This window comes from Corapipo altera, unplaced genomic scaffold (genome assembly GCF_003945725.1).
Source record: "Corapipo altera isolate COAL_440 unplaced genomic scaffold, ASM394572v1 49, whole genome shotgun sequence".
NCBI classification, from domain to species: Eukaryota; Metazoa; Chordata; class Aves; order Passeriformes; family Pipridae; genus Corapipo; species Corapipo altera.
The window spans coordinates 6,436,168-6,449,643 of record NW_020884879.1 but is presented as its reverse complement, the minus strand read 5'-3'; the positions used below and the strand labels follow the sequence as shown (position 1 = coordinate 6,449,643).

Sequence of the window (13,476 nt, the reverse complement as noted above, 5' to 3'; positions counted from 1 at the left end):
AGCAGATGGGCTTTTCAGAAGATCCTACAAATACAAAGTGCTTATCACATAGTGATATTTTGAAAATTCTTTTCAGCAATTTGTATGGAAAGCAAAATATTTTACAGAAACAGAATTCCAATTGAGTCAGGGTAGACTAGCTACATTTAAACAAATAACATGTAATGAAGTGATCCCAAAATCATATCTTTTGTCTTCCAAATATGCTTGCCAATTCATTTGTTAAATCTCTCTCTTTAAAGTCCCAATCTAAGCTGAATTTGATGGGAGCTGTTTTTACCTACAAGGACAGCTTAAAGGACAATTTCTGCTCACCCTTTGTATTTTACCCAAACAGAAATTTTGTTTACATAGCACTGTTATTGTGGCAGTATAATTGGCTTGCCTCAGATTGGCATTTCCAGCAGTGGTGAACCTTGCCAAAAATAAAAAAACCCCTACATTCATTCAAAAATTGGATTTACTTCAAACCTGAACTCAAAGATTCATCCCTTTTTTTAATCTTAAGTATTACCTACTGTCCTACTAAAGTGTCAGTAAGAAACAAATCATGAGGTTTAGGTTGCAAGTTCTCTTTTTTTTTTTTTTTTACCAGAGAAACTACTGCATAGTTCTCATTACTCAGCATGGTGATAATGTCTTATGATCTATCAAGAATCCTCTGTATGTGGAAGGAGATCCATTTCTTTTCTGGATAGAGAAATGTAATTCTAATACTCATTACATTTTCACTTGATTGGTTTGCAGGTGCTGTCTCAGACTGCAATATGACACGATGGTCTGATGGCAGGGAAATGTAAGCTGATAGTAGATAGATAATGAAATCAGACACAGTCATTTTACTTAGTCTGGAATTATGCCTTATGATTGGGTTTCCCTTCTTTTGCCTTGGGAAAAAATAACCTCTTAACCCTGCCAATGCATGTGTAAACCCCAGGAGGAAGACACACCATACAGATGAGTGGTACAGCAGCAGCAACTAGGGACTAGACAAGGCACTTTGCCACTTCTTCTTGCTCTTCCCTAGCAAATAACCAGGAAAACCTGAAAGGTGCAGTTCCATTGTGACACCAAAACATTTATTTTATCTTTGTGTTAAAAGGAAACTTTTATAGGCAACCTTGTAGGCTGACAGGTTGCCTTCAGTCTGTCATCCTAAATTAAGCTGGGTGGGTGGAGTATACAAACTCTCTGAACTCTTCCTTTTTGTTTTCCGCTGCTGAAGAGCAACTTCCCCATAGAAAATCTGGCATAGGACTCAGATTCTTTTAATGCAGTCATTCCTATTTCCATTTAATCAGTTTCCACTGTCAAGTTGCCACAGATGCCATTTGGACAAATGGGAGGTGATTGATCTCCAGGAAGAGAGCCTGCACATAATAACTGACCCTTTCTGGGCAGCTTCTCCACATGGTTCAGAGGCCAGACAAGGCAGAGAATGGAGGAAGTCACCAGAAATCTGGTCCAGGTGAGAAGGGTTAATGAGCATCCCACCACTCTAAGGTAGTCAAGGAAAACCCAAGAAATACAGAGCAACATGCCAGAAGATGCAGCAACAGGCTGGACCATGTGCGTGTATTTCGTGGCCTTATCAAGAGGCAGGCAGAAAGCAGAAGATGAAGCGTGATGTTTCCCTTGAGGTCTAGCTGTCACTGGCCATGAGGGCTGTTCCTGGTAATTCAGACCTAGAAGATGAAGGAGAAGATGCTTCCACCAGCAGTTTCACCAGGGTATGGGTGTAAACTGTGAAAACCAGGGAGGGCATGGAGACATCTCCAGACTCTTCTCTGGAAACATTCCAAACCCACCTGGATGTGTTTGTGTGTCACCTGCTCTAGGTGACCCTGCCTTGGCAGGGGGTTGTACTGGATGATTTCCAGAGGTCCATTACAACCCTAATGGCTCTGTGATTCTGTGAAACCTGAACTATTGCTACATTAACACAACAACACTGTGAGAAATTACTAGGCATAACAAATAGCAAAAAGAAGAGTAATGCCATATGCAGATGGCTCATCTTGACTTGAGACTACACTATCAAGAGAGCAACCTGAGAAACAGTGCAAACAGGGGTACTAGCACTGCTGACCAAGGCAGAAATTACTAGAGGAACCTTATCATAAATACTGAATAAGGATGTAAAATCAGCAACATTAGAGCTGGTGGGAAAAGTATAAACAGGGACAGGCTGTTTATCTGTGAGTGCAAGAGCAGGTTAGTAGAAAAAAGCATGGGAATGGAAAAGGGGAATTTAAAGGGTAACAAATCATATCATCAGAGCTGTTGGGATACCTTTCAGGCAGTCACTGCACCTGATGTGTGGAGGAACTGTTTTGACCATACATGTTTACTTCTGTAGTCATTGGAAACTGCAATGGTTTCCCTAGCATCCCTAAAACAATGTTCAGGGAGGATGAACCAGACATCCAGACTCCCTAACAGTGAGAATTTCATGAACTAATATAACTTTAATTGCTATAGGCTAGTACTGCAAAACTCTTGAGTAAGAAAATGTATGGAGTGAAAGAACCGGCAACAATGAATGAGGCTGAAATGGGGGTTGGTGTCTTATTCCTCACATGATCTAGTATTGATACTATGTAGCTGTCAGATTTTAATGTGGGGGGTTTTGTTGACTTTTTTTCCTACTGATATTATATTTTGCATCATGCAGTCACATCCGGAGTTAGTTTTGATGATGGTCCTGGGAAGGAAAATGTCCAGAGGCTAGCAGACGTGGGACTAATAACATCAGTATACACTAAACATCTGAGAGAAAATTACTGCTTTTAGTGTTAGCTCTAACCTGAAAGCCTCACAAGCCCTCCTGATGTTCATTGGTATGCCAGAAAGGTAGGGCACAAGACTAAGAAAATGACTTATTGGAAATTACACAGCTGTAACAGTCCCCTACCCACCATAAAATATTAGTCTCAAGGAACTGCTGTGTATTTGTACTATAAATAATTTTACTTGGTTTTTTTTTTTTTCAGAAACACTTTGGTTCTACTTGAAGCTGAATAAAAAACAATTCTACTGCACTATTTTATTTTGCATTTTATTTGTTAATTTTAAATCTCTCTACAGAGGCTGGAAACCAATACTTCCTGGAGGAAGAAATGAAGGATGGACACGAGCCAGGCATTTAACAAGAACTACTAATTCTGAAAGTATCTGATGAAATGTCTAGCTCAAAATCACAAGGAGAGTTTGTTAGACTGCTGTACTGAGGACTGAAGTCTTTGACCTTTAGTTAAGTCAGTTGTTACAAACAAGAATTCACACACCTAGATTTAATGTAAAAAATTAGGTGTCTACTGTCTGCTGGTGATCAAGGCTCCCTCTCATCTAAATGAAAGAGAAAAGCACCTTAAAGCATCTGTTGGGAGACAGGTGGGATGAACAGATCTTTGAAGCTGCCCATATTTCTTCACTGACAAAGTCTAAAGCAACAAGTTTACATAAGACGTGTAACCTTGGAGCTGGTAAAGTTAACACACCTTCCTCTTTAAACATTAAGAAAAGATGTCTTTTCTAGTCTGACTACTGCATGACACAGAATAATTCAGGTTTTATATAAAATATGAATAATAAATACTTCAATCTGTATGAACAGCTACCAGATCCTGTCATAGTCACTACCTTTTACACTGCACTGCTTGACCTTGGGCAGATTACATCCAGGTGCAGTTCCCTACTACCTTGATTTCTATTTTTTTTAGGTTTACTCATACAGTAAGCAAACTCTTACATGTTATATCATGCTGCCAGATGACACAATTAACATTGGCAAAAGACAGAGTAAAACACAGGACCCTGCAAGCTCCACTCATTTCTACTAATAGAAATTTATGCCTACAGCTAATGTCATATATGTATTCTTTTCAATGTAATAACAGAATGTTAACCCTGCAAACTTTGCAAAAGCTTGCATTCCTCATCTTCTCTTCTACCTATTTTCCATAATACCTGCTATGCTCATTTATTTATTTATCCATCCCTGAGAATGTTTTAATCTCACCGAAGAAGACATATCTTCTTACTTTGCACAACATGCTGTGTAACAAAACCCAAATCTGATTTTTACATACTACTATGATCCTAAGATGATGAAGAGTTTGCAGCGTAATAAATCAGCATACAGATGTAGGAGAGCTTTCTATCTCCTAAAATCTGCCTTAAATTCCCTCAACATAGTAAAACTCCGCAAGTTTGTTTTTAACTTCTCATTGCTGTTACTGCTTTTGTTGCCTTGCCCACAATTCCCTCTGAAAAGTGAATTACGCCTCAGCATGAGAAAGATGTCCTTTCTGAAGTGGATCTGTAAAACTAGACAAATCTGTCAGCTGTTCCTTCAGTGCCAGCAGATAGGCAGTAGGGGTCAAAGCTGCTTGTATCTGGCACCTGTGTGGCATAAGGCAATCAAAAATCATGCAGCCCAGCCAATCTTCACGGAGCCTTCAGAAAGGCCTTGCACTCTGTAAACAGCACAGCTATGCAGATGTAGATCTCACTTGATTGCCTGATGCTGGAAAAAAATGTAGACAATTTCCACAAGCAATTGCTAAACTACGTTTCCTTTTAGATTTTCTGTTAAGTGATTTCTAAAGACGGAGTTAAGCTAAAGATCAGTGTTATTAGATCTTCTATGGCGAACATTGTCTGCTAACTTTGATGATGTTAAGTAGTATATAAACACTGTCACAGAAGGTTTTATATTTGAGCAGGTTCAGCGACAGACTGAAATTAGTGAATGTAAATAAAGTTCAGTGTCTGGACAGAAGTGTGTGTCGCACACACAGATGGCTGCCATTCACTCCACAGCAATTGTTACCAAAAAACCATACACTTTGAAGAAAACCTGACTGAATGAAGACAATTAAGATTAATGCATGAAAATACACTGCAAATAACAAATGTTATTTCCTTCAGTGAACTTCTTCAGATGTTAACACAACATTTAGAGAGTGCCTGTTGCCAGCACATTGAGACTGAACTGATCAGTCTCTCCCTACAGGATGAAAGGGTGGATGAAGAGGTGTGGCTCAGTTTGAAAGGATTTTTATATTTTCTTCAAACCAAAACATTTTCAGATACTCTTCAAGTTTTACATCCTGCCTTTCTGCCTTTATCTGCGTTTAGAACATCTTTTCCTGTTACTTTTTACTATTTTGATGATGAAAACAAGCAATTAGTTACAGTGGAGAATTCTATCACCTGCAACTGTCAACAAGTTAATTTGTGGAATAGGTGTACCCTGGACACACTTGGAGAAAGCAGAATTTAACACAATCTTACATTGCTTACTATAAACACATCAATTTTATTGATCTTGATCCTCCCTCTTTTCTTCAGGCGCTTTTTAGTCTCTTCATTAGTAGGAAACCAATGTATTTTTAATTTATTGTAACTAGGAACTTTGTTTTATTTGCAGTAAGTAATTTTCTTTTTGGTAGATAATATCTTAATAGACAAAATGAGAGAGAAGAGATGAACTACATTTTTTTTTTCAACTCATAGCACAGAAATTAAAAGTTATTTATGCAGGGAATGAATTTTTCTCTCCATCATGCAGTCTATTTAAAATTATAGAAAGGATATGAGATACAGATAATCTTGGATATATCACTAATCTCAAAGGAGGCAGATTACTTTAAACATCAGTTGTCAAGAAATGATGTTGCCCTAAGTAAGCATAAAAAGAAAACTGTACTGGAAGTTTATCTTCTAAGTAGTAAAAAAAAAACCCCAAATCAAAAAACAAAACAAACAAACAAACAAAGACACCAAAAAACCTTGAGTCTGTGTGCTTAAGCTTTCTTACCATTAAATGGATCTACCTGTACAAAAATCCTCATCTGTTCTACTTCATTCTTTGTATTCCACCTGAACCATGAAATCTACAGCATTATCTCTCCATTTATTACTAAATGAACATGGAAGAGGAGATTACGTTTAACCAAACACCAGAAGCTATCTAAATTAGGGTTTTAATAATCAATTCAAATTTACTTAATATACAGTAGGTCTAACTATATCTAGATTAAACATGCCCAAGTGATAGTTAGGACAGAATTCCTCCTTGATAGATTTTCGTTTTTTGGTGGATACAGGAACAACTTTTAAAGAAGCATTAATTTAAATTATTTCCAAAATTCTGGTATGCATTTCATGAAGATTTTAGCCCACCAAAGCTCTTACAGACATGCTTGAATTTAAGCATACTAGTACTGTCATTTGAAATCAATGGCACTTGACTGTATGTCAGGTATTTCAGGTGGATTTCATTAAAAGGAAAAGATTTATGCTTCCTTGTCTAACAATCCTAAAAATATTATAAAATACGTTAGACAATTCTTCTTTTTTTTTGATTAGAATCTATGAACCCATCACAAATCAGGGTATTGGAGCCATTTGTCATCGTCATTGCTGAGAAGCCCTGGGAAGTTACTCATGCTTTCTGTTTGGCTCCCTCTGTGTTGCTGCCAGGCAGGTAATGGAGGACTGCCCGAGGCATGTTTTTCCTTGGCTACACCTCTTTGTGGCAAAGCTGTGCCTCAAATCAGTCAGCTATAGCATGATCACTGAAAGCTTTATCTGCACATCCCACAACTATGCAGGTCAATGCGCCAGTTATGATGCCTTGCAATCTTTTGCTCTCTCTGGTGCCAAATTACATGAAAATGTACCAGGGTGGTGCTTCTGCTCAGGGCTAAAATGAGGTACTCTTTGGCTGGGTACATCTGGTGACAGCTGTCACTCTACAGAGTCTGGCACAGGCAGGCTACTCATGGCCCAAATATCTGAACCTTTGCTCAGTCGGTACCTGGAAATGTCCTGGACGTTCCTATTCCTGCTCCCATGTCTCTCAGGCTTCTCATCTACCTCCGTTGCCCACTGCTGCTGCCAGGCACTGTTCATAGAGCCCAGTGACTTCTAGCACAGCTGGACACCTGCTAGACAACCGATCCAACATGTTGGTGTGTGCTGGGCCACTTCCAAACACTCTGCAGGCCATCAACAGCTCTTGGGCTGGTCATCACTTTTTCCAAAAGCAAGACTGGTGGACTTGTGGCTTGTTAGCATATATTTGAATGTATGAATGTAAAAGCGTATTTTATTGCATCTTCTTGCTATTTCACTTGATTTCTAGGTTTTGTACATGCAGTGATTGCATTTTGTAGATTCAAGCTTAAAGAAGAAATCAGCAAAATATTCAGAACATTTACTGACATGTTATTCTGATCCCAAAATGCTTTATTTTTTAAAGATGTGTATACAATGGTATGGAAGGCTGTAAGAGGATGGTATATTGATAACCAAAAGTAACCACATACAACATTTAGCTCTTCGCTAAGAAATCAAAGTCTTTTCAAAGATTCCACATCTGAAATGGAATTTGGCATGGCTTACTGGTAAGTCCCACCTTCAGGATAAAGGCCCCTGCAACAAGTGGGACAGTCTGGAGCAAGGAGGACAGCCTTGGTGAAGGAGGAACCAGTTAAGGGATGTTTAAAAAGACTGGCATGATCAAGGGCCTGATGGGGAATGCACCCACAAGTGCTGAGGGAGCTGGTTGATGTCAACGTAAGACTACTTGATTGTCTTTGAAAGGTTGTGGTAACTGGGGAAGGTTCCTGAGAGCTATGAGAAAGCAGCTATCACCTCATTTCCAAGAAAAGAAAGTGGTATCCAGCGAAACAAAACCTCACCTCAGTCCCTGAAAAGGGGATGGAGTGAATCCTCCTGGAAGCCATTTCTGAGCATATTAAGGTCAAAAAGATGATCAGAAGCTGTCAACATGGATTTATGACAGAGAAATCATGTGTGAACAAGCTCTTTGCCTTCCCCAATGATGTGACTAGCTCAAGGGACAAGAAAAAGTAATGGATGTTCTTTATTCTGGCTTTAGCAAGGCTTACAACACTGTGTCCCATAACAGCCTCTCTGGCAAACTGCTAAGTGTGGACTGCGTAAGGGGACAGTGAGGTGGACTGAAAACTGTCTGCACACATTAGCTGAAAATCTTGTGATCAGTGGCACCAAATCCTGTAGGGAGGCCAGTCACTAGGTGGTATACCCCTAGGCATTATACTGAGTACAAATTGTTTAACATCTTCATTAATGATCTGAATGATGGGACAGTGTACCCTCAGCAAGGCTGCAGGCGATAAAAAACTGGGAAGAGTGATACACCAGAGGGCTGGGCTATCATTGAGAGGGACCTCAACAGGCTAGAGTAACAGGCAAAAAGGAATTTCATGAAGTGCAACAAATGGAAATATAAAGTCCCGAACATGGAAAGGAATAACCCCTAGTACCAATACAGCTTGGGTGCTGGCTGGCAATATGCCTTTACAGCAAAGGCAGCCAGCATTCTCCTGAGCTGCACTGGGCAGTGTTGCTGCCAGCAGGAAGAGAGAGGTACCCTTCCCCTCTACTCAGCCTTGGTGACAGTGAAGACGATGAAGGGACTGGAGCAACTGTCATATGGGGGGAGCCTGAGAGAGGCGGGACTCTTCAGCCTACAGGACAGAAGGCTCAGGAGGACTTTACAAGTATATATAAACACCTGGCCACCAAGATGATTAGAGGGATGGAGCACCTTTCCTATGAGGAAAGGCTAAAAGAATTGGGATTGTTCCGCCTGGAGAAGACAAGATTTTGTGGTGAGCTAGCTGCGGTATTCCGGTACCTGAAGAAAGCCTGCAAGAGAGTTGGAGAGGGACTTTTTACAAAGGTATGTAGCAATAGGAGAAGAGGGAATGGCTTCAAACTGAGAGTAGGTTTAGATTAGACATGAGGAAAAAATTCTTTACTATGAGGGTGGTGAGGCACTGGAAGAGGTTGCCCAGAGAAGCTGTGGATCCCCCATTCCTGGAAGTGGGTAAGGTCAGGTTGGATGGGGATTTGAGAAACCTGGTCTAGTGGAAGGTATCCCTGCCTATAGCAGTGAGGTTGGAACTACATGATCTTTAAGGACCCTTCCAACACAAGACATTCTACTATTCTATGATCCAGTGCAAGGAAGTAAAGAACATGGAGGCACACTCTTCTCAGGGAAAGAATAGTGGAAGGACAGAAGGAAATGAGCACAAATTAAAATACAGGAAAGCATTTAAACATAACAAAAATATTTTCCCTGTGAGGATTGTCAAACACTGTGACATGTTGCCCACAAAGGCTGTGGAGTCTCCATTCTTGAAGATAATCAAATCCAAACTGGACACAACCCTGAGCAATCTGCTGTAGCTGATCCTGCTCTCCCCAGAAGTCCCTGTCAATCTGAGTGAGTCTGTGATGTCCTTGTCCAATCATGAACCTACACTGCAAAAACATATAATAACTCTTCCTGGAGAGGAATCAATGTTGCCCCATAATGCTGACTTTTCTCTAAAATCATTGCTCAAGTAAGCTGTGCTCCAAGGCCCTTTTCTAACCCATGTAATAAACAAACAAACAAAAACAAAAAAAAGAACCTGCCCTGAGGTCCCTTGAATGCTTGAGAAAGAGTCCTCCACATCCTCAAGAGGTTTTGTGTGAGGTTTACAGAAAGAAGGATCACAAAGAAGTGCCTTCGCAGCACTCTGTGTACTCAGATATTCCCTCAAGCTTTCCTGTGAAGGCCAAGGGATCTGAGAGGGAAGCCATGGTTTCATTTAGTCATCTGTCAGCTGCATGCATTCCTTCTCCTCATCTTTTTGCTTGTGCTGTGAGAGTGCACAGGTGTGTGGTGTGCCCCAGCTCAGCAGGAAGCTTGAGTAAGGCTACCTGCTTCTGCCTGCCCATCCCAGGGCTGAGGAGTGCCTGGATAAGGAACTAGACATTCACACCAGCCAACGGGAACACCTATCTTCTGAACTAGAGTGCATATGGAGTAAGTCAGCTGCATTTGGGCTCACTGGATTTAGGCAGATCACCTATCCATGTGATACCACATGGAACAAGCAATGTCCCAGCCATCAGGAGCTGGGTGGTCTGTGCATGTGCTGGCCACCTGCACACTGCATGCACAGAAGACATTTCTGTTTGGGTGCCAAACCCGGCTGTTGGGTGTCTGGAAATCTGCAGGACACGATACGTACAACTGAGGCACTGAAAATTTGGGGGAAAAGTTTTCAAAGTTCTTCTGTCTGCATACCTGGGCTTGCATCCTATTATCCTTTACCTACATTTGCCCAGAAGGCAAAAAGAGTTATTCTAAAACCTTCTGAGATTCTGATCACTAGAGCATTTTAGCCAAGTACTACTAATGAGGAATAATCATTAGGCTAACAATACACTGAAATCTGGTCTTTTCACTTTTAATACAGTACCAAAGTGTAAGAGTGTGTAAAGATCTCCAATAAAAATTTTCTCTTTGACATTAATTTAATTTAGAATAACAGTTCTTTCTCTTCTTCTCCTGCCCATCTTGTCTCACCTATATTTAACCTAACCCTGAAGGGCTCTCTGTGGGTGGCAGAAGAAGCCATCAGTCTCCCCAAGGAGCAGCACTAATGACAGTCAATTCTGAAAAAGGGAGCAGTGGCCTGGGAAACTGTTGTCATTTACTTGTCACCCAGATGGTGGCAAAGTGTCTCCTTTTTTTAAACATGCTTTGAAATAATTTATTTGAAATGATGAATGAAGTAGGACATAAATAAAATGAAATAATTAAAAAAATCTAACTCTAAGCTTCTTAGTATTTTGATGACAACCAGGAAAGAATTAAAACATTGCATTATTGCTAAGAAGTCACATGGCTTAAATCCATTGATTACACATAATTTTCTTATTTTAAGAGTTAAACATACTTATGCATTAAAGACCGATGTGCAAATAGCAGACCTGTTGCTACATGTATTCAAGAGCCAGAAACTTTATATCTGCCCCTTCCACAAAAGACAATGGTATTCCTAGCTTAGGTGTCTCTATTATTCTTACTATCCTACTCTAAAACTATTTTAATAAGAAAGGCTTTATTTGAGGCATTGTGGATCAGGTCTTAATCTGACTTAATAATTCCTTCAAAAGGGTTTTGCAAGTGTCAGCTTTCCATTAGCCAAAGAGGACACAAGGTAACAAGACTTGGTTAATAAATATGTATGATACACAACAGCTTTCTCATTTCTCTTAAAATTAGGTCAATGTGCCTTACATTTGAGTTCTTCTGTCAATTCTTAAAATTACAGCAATTCATTTTTTTAATGAAATATAACTCTCGGTACTATATTACAGCAAACCAAATACTAGGGAAAAGCTTCTGTACTCCCAAAAGGTGGCAAAAAATATCTCTGAGGCTGGGTGATACTGTATCTGGAGTTGATATTCAAAGTCTTCTCTTCTAGAGATCTGGTTAATCTGAAACTGAATAGAAAAACTGAATTATGGAGACTTCCAAAAAATGTACCAGAGAGAAAATAAAAAGCCCTCCTACTTAGGAGATTAAACTAGAAGTTCAAAAATGACTGAATATATGAGAAGGAAAACATAATTTTAGATGCTGGCACAACTCAGATGTTGTGTAAGTACCCAAGACAGATCAGCTTTCAGAGAACAGGCGGGACATGGTGCAAAAGCCTTCTGGTAGCCGCAGTCCCAACCACAGGATGGCACTACTGGGTATATTTTAGTAAATGCAGCCACATTTGCTCCAACGTTTTAACTCTACTGGCACAGTGTCAAGTGAGCAAACACGAATCAAAGCTGTGCATTTCCACTGCTGTCTCCAGAAAACGGCCTTGTCTCTGTACTGAGTTGAACTAAGCCTATGGGTGTGGAGATGTGGCTGTGTGGATGTCCTAAACAGGTCACGTGTGACAGGCAAACAATGTTAATCCCATGAGATGGAAAGGGCAGAATGTCTTCATGTTGAATGGCCTTATTACAGTGATAAAATCTCCTCCAGAAGTATATTTCTTCAAATGCCAAGTCTGACTAAGACTACATCTTTTTTTCTCTCTGATACAACTGCTGCCAGCTCTCTCTATCCCCCCTAAAACATTTCCCATGTCACAAGAGGCCTTCAGCTTGCTTTGACACCATTACCAGCCAAAAGCAAGTGCAGCGTGATTGCAAATGTTAACAAATTGGGTTATTTACATTTTTCATTAATTTTAAAGCAGTGTTAGTTAACAGTTTAAGGATACAGGGTACTATCCCCAGTCCCATATTAACTGCTGTTTTCTTTAAAAAATACCTTGTGATGACAAGAGAATATGTGATTTAAAAGTTCTTTACAACAATTTCTTACCTGATGGCTATAGAAAACAAGTTGAGATTACATTATCAACCTTTAAGTCATATCACAAAGGTCAATGAAAAAGAATGAGCACCTATTATACATTTAGAACTGTGTGGAAACAAAAATCCTCCTTGGCACATCTCTTGTTTTTCAGAATTTGATCCATGGTTATTTCATCTTCTGTATTATTACTTTTAAAATCATTTAGGGTTGGCAAGACTGTAAACAGCAACACAAGATACGGAATACTAATGAAAGATGAATCATGCACTTTCTTGAACATAAAAGATGCAATATTTTACATATATGCAAATTCTTAACCTGATCCTTATTCTATTAATTTAAAAATGTTCTTATGTAACATGGACTGAATTTGACCCATAACATTTTCATCTATTAAAAGTAATTAGAGAAATACTTAAGCTGCACGTAATGCTTTAGTAAACTGACTGATTTGCAACCCCAAGCAGAAGAAACATACTAAAGACAGTCAACACACCCTTCTCTCTTCTGAAGAGTTTGCTTCAATTCAGAGGGTTTCTGGGCCAAAATCCCAGTATCAACTTCAGCTGTTCTCAGTGAGAGCATTGCTATGAAGCAGGACATTCATGTGACATGCAGGATTTTGGTGAAAAAGCATCTCATGACTGAAGTCATAAGGACAGTTCAGACTCTGATCTTATTTAACCTTTTACTGAGATTGGTAATAGAGTTGCTAATTACTGCCATAGATTCGAGCTTTCATATTTGAAAGCAACAAGATTATTTGCCCCAAATCTTTAGGGATATGAGTTGTAATCAGCTTTGAGATAAGGAGAGACAGAATCTAGTATCTGGAATATCCATATTTTCCGTATCAATTTCATTTGAGTAGACAGCATCTCATTCAGAGAAAGCATAAAGAATATTTGACTAAACTCTGGCTTTGTGTTCACACAATCTTTCCACATTTACTCTCTCGACATTACTCGTATTCAAAGCAATGTCTTTTGCAAGAGTGGGTTTGTTTTCCACTTCCCTACTGATTTGCTCAGTAATCAGAAGGCAATTGCAGTGTCTCCCCTTACAATATCATGCACTAAAACTTCACATCTCTCGAGGAAATAAGGAACAGGCCAAGGAAAGGAGAAAAGCTCCAGTCGATACAAACATAGCTTGACAATCAGCAACAATGAGAAAGGAAACAATATTGCAAAATGTGAAATGACAGATAAATGAGATTTAGGTGAAGTTTCACACATCTATCCTTT

The 13,476-nt window shown here is 39.5% G+C and overlaps 1 protein-coding gene across 4 annotated transcripts in view; it reads right to left on the bottom strand.

Annotated features, from left to right (window-relative positions):
• Window positions 1-13,476, bottom strand: part of DTNA (dystrobrevin alpha) — a 182,690-nt gene that overhangs the window by 71,623 nt on the left and 97,591 nt on the right. The window lies entirely within an intron of this gene.